Below are 7,759 nucleotides of genomic sequence, written 5' to 3' on the forward strand. Positions count from 1 at the left end.
CTGTCGCGGCATGCTACCAGTGTTAAAGACTGCGATGGAGCTCCGTATGCCACGGCAAACTGGCTGACACTGACGGCGGCGGTGCACAAATGCTGCGCAGCTAGCGCCATTCGACGGCCAACACCGCGGTTCCTGGTGTGTCCGCTGTGCCGTGCGTGTGATCATTGCTTGTACAGCCCTCTCGCAGTGTCCGGAGCAAGTATGGTGGGTCTGACACACCGGTGTCAATGTGTTCTTTTTTCCATTTCCAGGAGTGTATCAGAGATACGTCAGATGAGGTTAAGTATATGTGTGTTATCATGGGAGAAACGTAATATAGTCATATGATGACACTATTATAATGTTGTATAGTCTGACAAGGAATATGAGTATACAATAGTAATCCTAAAACCTAGACCATGGGCAGAAGTCAGTAACATCGAAAAATAATCTAGCTTTAGATGTAAGAATAATTCATATCAAGTATCAACAGTGGATAAAAACTGTTCACATGCACTCATTAACAATATGTACCACCTGTAACTATATAAAACACCATATACTTCGTAAATGGGAACACAATATAGACCTTTGTGACGGTACACGTCGAGACGTTATAAAATATTCATAAGAATAGTAGAGGCTAGTCCCTTGTTCATTGGTAGTTAAGGATTTAAATCTCAGGAGGCAAGAGACTCGGCAAACAAACTGTAAATGTCAGAGATTCATCTACCTCAGTGGGTAACAATACGTTATAAGAGTCACAGTGCTGACCTTATATGAGAACTATCAGATTATGTCGTTACACATAACAGACTTTAACTGCAAATTACTGATTTTAAAATTTAAGCTCCAGGCATTAAACATTAACATTAAAAACCATGTCCAACATGGGCCTAGATTTGGAGAACATTTGCTTAATTTCCGACTTAACCATGTACTTAGAACTTGTAGATAAACAATGTATTTTCACGATGTATATGTTAGGCTATTAAAATTTATGTTGACAATTTAGGATTCACCTAAGACTGGGTTCATTTCACATGTTTCATTACTTGTATAAAACACTTCCTGAGCAAAGACATAAATTGTTTTCATATACGTTACTAGACTCAGTAAGGTTGACAACATAGCTCACAATGTGAACACGATGTTTTCTAACATATACTTTATTGCTTCTATTCTTTTGGCAGCTGACAGAGTATACCTTCACTGGCAATCGACATTGAAAATGGCAGGACTATTTTGAACTGTATTCTTCGTACTCCGTACTAAATATGTAATCTGTGTTGTATCTTCATTGTCAACCGACATTGAAAATGGCAGGACTATTTTGAACTGTGTTCTTTGTAGTCCTTACTAAATATGTGATCTGTGTTGTTCCTCGGTCAACTGGGGTCAGCTTCCATAACAGTTGCTTTAAATTTGATCATATCGTATTTTAACAGCAATCTGTTGCTATTTAACGTCAATGTACATAATGGTTGGAGGTGTAGCATCGTTGTAAGGTTGAGGACTTCCGAAAAATGTAGGTGAAAGATGAATTGTTTTTCCATCTAAAGTATTGGCCTTTGTAAGTACTTCCGTATTTATCTTTGACATTTGTGTGAATCTCATTTGGTGGACATAATGAGTACATCCTATTTTTCGGTCTCCTGTTGATAGTCTTCCCATAATGACGGACTGAGTGATCGAAACAGTAGCAAATAAAGGTTTACTTATACATGTGATGGTTTATACTACTATTTTTTAAGTATCTGTGTTTTATTTATAATTTCATTCCAACTATTGCATGCACTCAGTCTTCCGGCCACAAGTAGCACATCGGGACCATCCGACCGCCGTGTCATTCTCTGCTGGGGATGCGGATAGGATCCGCAGCACACTGTCAGCACACTGCTCTCCCGGTCGTTATGATGGTTTTCCTTGACCGGGACCGCTACCATTCGGTCGAGTAGCTTCTCAATTGGCATCACGATGCTGAGTGCAACCCGAAAAACGGCAACAGCGCATGGCGGCCAGGATGGTCACCCATCCAAGTGCTGGCCACGCCCGACAGCGCTTAAATTCGGTGATCTGACGGGAACCGGTGTATCCACTGCGGCAAGGCCGTTGCAACTATTACATGCGATTGCAAAACTTAAAATAGCTCTCAGGAAGTGTTGTGCTACAGTTTTGTTTGTTGCTTAACTGTAACAGAGAATAATGCATTTGCGATTTGGTAGTTGACACAACTTTCACACATTGCCAAAGACCGATGGCACAATACAGTTTTGAGATTTGATAGCGGAACCTAATATGACACCATGACACGTACACTATCTCATCAACAGTATCTGGGCCCCTCTTATTGTACATTAATACGTGAAGTTTTCACCATTCGTCTCTGTGGCAGTTTGAACTGCTGGGAATGCTTTCAATACGATGTTTGGAAGTCTGTGGACGAATGGGAGCCCAATCTTCCTCAAGAGTCGAAACCAGAGATGGTAGTGATGGTGAATGCTGGAGTCTGGAGTGAGGTGACGTTCTAAATCATTCCAAAAACGTTCCGCTGGGTTCATACCAGAACTCTGGTCAGGCCTTTCCATATCAGGAAGTTATCGTCCGAAACCAATAGCCTCGCAGGTGCTATTTTGAGACGGGTGTCTTGTCATCCTGATACGATTAATCATCGTCTCGGAACAGTTGCACTACTGTAAGCAGCACACAGTGCTGTGAAAAGTCTTCGTATCCTTTTTAACTTAGCGTTCTCTTGAGTGTAATAATGGGATACAGCCATATCGGCGAAAAACACCCCCATATCGTAACGTATAATGATGACAGACAGCGTCCTCCATCCGATTACCACAGGGTATAACGTGATTTAACAAACAAAATCTCTCGTTTCTAGTCGTCCACAGACCAGTGGAGACCCTCTTTAAAACAGTTTAGGCGTCGCTTAGCACTGGCGTCAGTGAACACACCTGATTGAACGATTCTGCTGTTATTGTTTTCCTACTGACAACAGGATACCCTCTGCCTCCTTCCATACTCGTAAGTTCACCTCTCATAAAATCTAGTGGTACTTTCCGTATTACATAGGAGGGTGTCATACGCACAGGAAACTTAAATAATACAACAATTTGCCGTAATATGAACTGTAGAGTTCCCATCATATTCATCTTCAAAAATGTTAACCGCTGCGAATAAATATAATGGAATTATATGTCGAAATTATTCACTGATACTGAATTTATTACGAAAAATTACTCTTGCTGTAGCTTCAACATATATTTAGCATATTACACACGCAATAACAGGAGATCTAAATTTAATGCAAGCAGCAGCATACCTGCATCAAAGGAAGAGCAGTTTCATTGCTTCCTGGAAGTAAACCATACGCAAGCAAGCGTTGCCGAAAGCTTTCCCAGCCACGTACTATTCTGAAGATAAGGCGCTTCTTATTTTTGGAATATCAACCTTGACAACTTTCTGATGATTTTGAGGTTGTTTAATATTGGTTACATCCTTTGCAGCAGTTATTGCGTATCTTATCTGACGTGTATTATCTGCAGAATCTTTAACCTTCGTAAGACCGAAAAGAATACTTCGAAAACCAGAAAGTATATTCATCCCACGGATCATGCGTTCGATGGCAACTTTTTAGAACTCTACCACAATGGCAACACATGGTTTGATCTTCATTACAAGTGCAAATGAATCCTTCTTCGCTGTGTTTGTCTGGATGCTACTTAATTGCTAACTGTCAGCTATCGAAGCATGTTCATCTAACATTATATGTGATGTATTTAGACAGAGCCGCCCTTACACCCCTCACTTTGTACGTTGAACTGCACAACGATGTTGGTTCCGGAAATGAATGTGGACAGAGTTCCATAGAGTACAGTCTAAGAATATCGTACGAAAACAATTTGAGCTGCAGCATGAAACTTCATAAACAGGGTGAGTCACCTAAGGTTACCGAAGGATATATTTCGTAAACCACATCAAATACTGACGAACCGATTCCACAGACAGAACGTGAGGAGAGGGGCTAGTGTAATTGTTTAATACAAACAATACAAAAATGCACGGAGGTATGTTTTTTTTTAAAACAAACCTACGTTTTTTTAAATGGAACCACGTTAGTTTTGTTAGCACATCTGACCATACAAACAAATACGTAATCAGTGCCGTTTGTTGCATTGTAAAATGTTAATTTCATCCGGAGATATTGTAACCTAAAGTTGACGCTTGAAACCTCCGACGCTCAGTTGCGTGTTGTAACGGGCCACGGTCGGCGAGCAGCATCTGCAGGGACATGTTTACGATGACGACCGTGTTTACGAGTGTGGCTGTAGTGCACTGTTGTGGTTTGGTCTAGCTGTCGCAGCGTCCGCATGTAGCGCTTGCTGCTATTGTTATTCTACATTCTTCTCTGCACGCAGGCCAACTGTAGTACACCGTATTACCAGACGTCTGTGATAGTGTAGTGTTATAGGAACTGTGACCATGGTGTATTCGAACTCTGAAAAGGCGGAGATGATACTCATCTATGGCGAGTGTCGACGAAATGCAGCTGAAGCCTGCAGGGTGTATGCAGAACGGTACCCGGACAGAGAGCATCCAATCTGCCGCACATTGCAAAACATCTACCGCCAACTGTATGCAACAGGTATGGTCGTAGCACGCAAACGGGTCCGTAACAGGCCCGTCACAGGAGAAGCGGGTGCAGTTGGTGTGTTATCTGCTGTTGCCATGAACCCACACATGAGTACACGGGACATTGCGAGAGCCGGTGGACTGAGTCAAAGTAGTGTCATGCGCATACTGCATCGTCACCGCTTTCACTCGTTTCATGTGTCACTACATCAGCAATTACATGATGATGACTTTAATCATCGAGTGCAATTCTGTCAATGGGCATTAACAGAGAATGCGTTGCAGTTCTACCTGTTTACCGATGAAGCGGGTTTCACAAACCACGGGGCAGTGAATCTACGGAACACGCATTACTGGTCCGTGGACAATCCTCGCTGGCTCAGACAGGTAGAGCGACAGCGACCGTGGACTGTAAATGTATGGTGCGGAATCATTGGCGACCACTTAATTGGTCCTCACTTCATTGCAGGGGCCCACACAGATGCAACATACATCGCGTTTCTACAGAATGATCTGCCAACGTTGCTCGAAAATGACCCACTGGAAACGCGTCGACGTATGTGGTATCAGCATGATGGTTTACCTGCACATTCCGCAATTAACACTAGGCTGGCCCTTGGCAGGATGTTCGACGGGCGCTTCATAGGACGTGGAGGACGCATAAATTGGCCAGCCCGTTGTCCTGATCTTACACCTCTAGACTTCTTTCTGTGGGGTACGTTAAAGGAGAATGTGTACCGTGATGTGCCTACAACCCCAGAGGATATGAAACAACGTATCGTGGCAGCCTGCGGCAACATTACACCAGATGTACTGCGGCGTGTACGACATTCATTACGGCAGAGATTGCAATTGTGTGCAGCAAATGATGGCCACCACATTAAACATCTATTGGCCTGACATGTCGGGACACACTCTATTCCACTCCGTAATTGAAAACGGAAACCACGTGTGTACGTGTACCTCACCCCTCATGGTAATGTACATGTGCGTCAGTGAAAAAGACCAATAAAAAGGTGTTAGCATGTGGACGTAATGTGCTGTTCCAGTCTCTTCTGTGCCTAAGGTCCATCACCGTTCCCTTTGGATCCCTACGTAATTCGGTGCTCTCCGATACACACGACCGAACAGCGGAGGAGTGGTACACAAGCGTCAACTTTAGGTTACAATATCTCCGGATGAAATTAACATTTTACAACGCAACAAACGGCACTGATTACGTATTTGTTTAGATGTTCAAATGTGTTAACAAAACTAACGGGGTTCTATTTAAAAAAACGTAGGTTTGTGTTAAAAAACATTCTTCCGTGCATTTTTTATGGTTTTTATTAACCAATTACACTAGCCCCTCTCCTCACGTTCGGTCTGTGGAATCGATTTGTCAGTATTTGATGTGGTTTACGAAATATATCCAGCGGTAATGTTAGTGACTCACCCTGTATATGTGAGAACAATGGTGAACTGTGTTTTTATCAAACGAAGGTGATCATACACATTTATCTACAGAAATTTATTATGGTAAAGCGACAACTGTAAAGGATTCTGATATAACGGTGCAGGTGACATGAATTCCCAATTTTCTATAGAGCCAGACCAAGCAGTACCGGAAGTAGCAAGCCCCAGAAATTTCCCTATTACTAAAATATGGGACAAGGCTTTCTACACATACATTTTGAAACATCGAGAAGATCTCTGCTGGTAATAACTTTCGATAAACCTAAATATGGGATGAGTACGTATCAATAGTGTAATGATCCTACATCCCTCCCTCTACGTGGAGACAAGCTGAGGTGGCGAGTTCTTTCCGGAAAAGGAAATTTGCTGCAGGGAAAGATAAAATGTAAGTACATGCTATTGTTTGAAGCCCAGTTGAGCACTAGCATTATAGTGCGGGAGTATGATTTAACTTTCAACACAAGAACCATTCTTTGGGTAATTTAAACCTTCTCATTAACGGAACTGGTCGTCAGGAGTGTACCGTAATACTGTCAGCTCTACCACAGAACAAAATGTTTAACATAGCAAAAGCAAAAAAAGGGAGCACATTTTGTAGCTCTGAAATACTCGTAGGACTGGCAACAGGAAAAAATATTTGTACCCTGTTGCTTCTCCGAGATGACTAATGAGGATTTACAGTTCATAAACAATGGGAAAGTCTTGCTGTCTTATATTGATGAGGTAAACAGCATGGGTGCCGAAAGTTTTCCCACCGAATAAAGTGAATGCTTACCTTGTTTTAATAGTAAAAGTTTCTAAATTTTAGTAAAGTGTTTTTTTGTTGTTGTAGATCATAAGAAGAAGGGAATACAGATTTGTTGTTAATCTTTTATTTCTTTCTCTATGTTTGTATGTTCCACATAAGCTCCTTTTTCTCAACGGATGGCCAGTTTTCTGGTAGCTCATGTCGAAAGGTGTTAAGTGAGATTTGTGAAAGATAGATGATGAATACGACTAAAAATCTACATTTATGCAACTCTGTCTTCTCGTTTAATATTTCTGATGGCCACTTTCTGCTGAGATTATCGTAGCATAAACAGTTGAAAGGTAGTAACTGTGTAACCTATTTATCATAAACCTCTGACGCTACCTTTGCTTAATAATGAGTCACGCTACTAATTCATCTATAATGGCCTCTCGTTCTTATAAGCTTCAATTATGATCGTATTTTTGCTGTTAAAATGGACAAATACAATATTATTATAATAAATGCACGCGCCACAGTGCACCACTGCAGTTAACAGTCGTCTATGCTAAGTGATAAGGACACGCTGGATGTTATTACTACATTTCTGAAGCAACTTTTCTAAAATTAGGAGACATCACGTACATCAATAAATTATTTGTGGCGACGAGTCCTCTGCGCGAAATTAGCCACAAGTCATTATACACTCCTGGAAATTGAAATAAGAACACCGTGAATTCATTGTCCCAGGAAGGGGAAACTTTATTGACACATGCCTGGGGTCAGATACATCACATGATCACACTGACAGAACCACAGGCACATAGACACAGGCAACAGAGCATGCACAATGTCGGCACTAGTACGATGTATATCCACCTTTCGCAGCAATGCAGGCTGCTATTCTCCCATGGAGACGATCGTAGAGATGCTGGATGTAGTCCTGTGGAACGGCTT

At 41.8% G+C, this 7,759-nt stretch overlaps 1 pseudogene; it reads right to left on the reverse strand.

Annotated features, from left to right (window-relative positions):
• Positions 1-1,978: 1,978 nt before the first annotated feature.
• Positions 1,979-2,096, reverse strand: LOC126097467 (5S ribosomal RNA; annotated as a pseudogene).
• Between the last annotated feature and the right edge of the window lie 5,663 nt (positions 2,097-7,759).

This window comes from Schistocerca cancellata, chromosome 1, assembly GCF_023864275.1.
Source record: "Schistocerca cancellata isolate TAMUIC-IGC-003103 chromosome 1, iqSchCanc2.1, whole genome shotgun sequence".
Classification (NCBI taxonomy): Eukaryota; Metazoa; Arthropoda; class Insecta; order Orthoptera; family Acrididae; genus Schistocerca; species Schistocerca cancellata.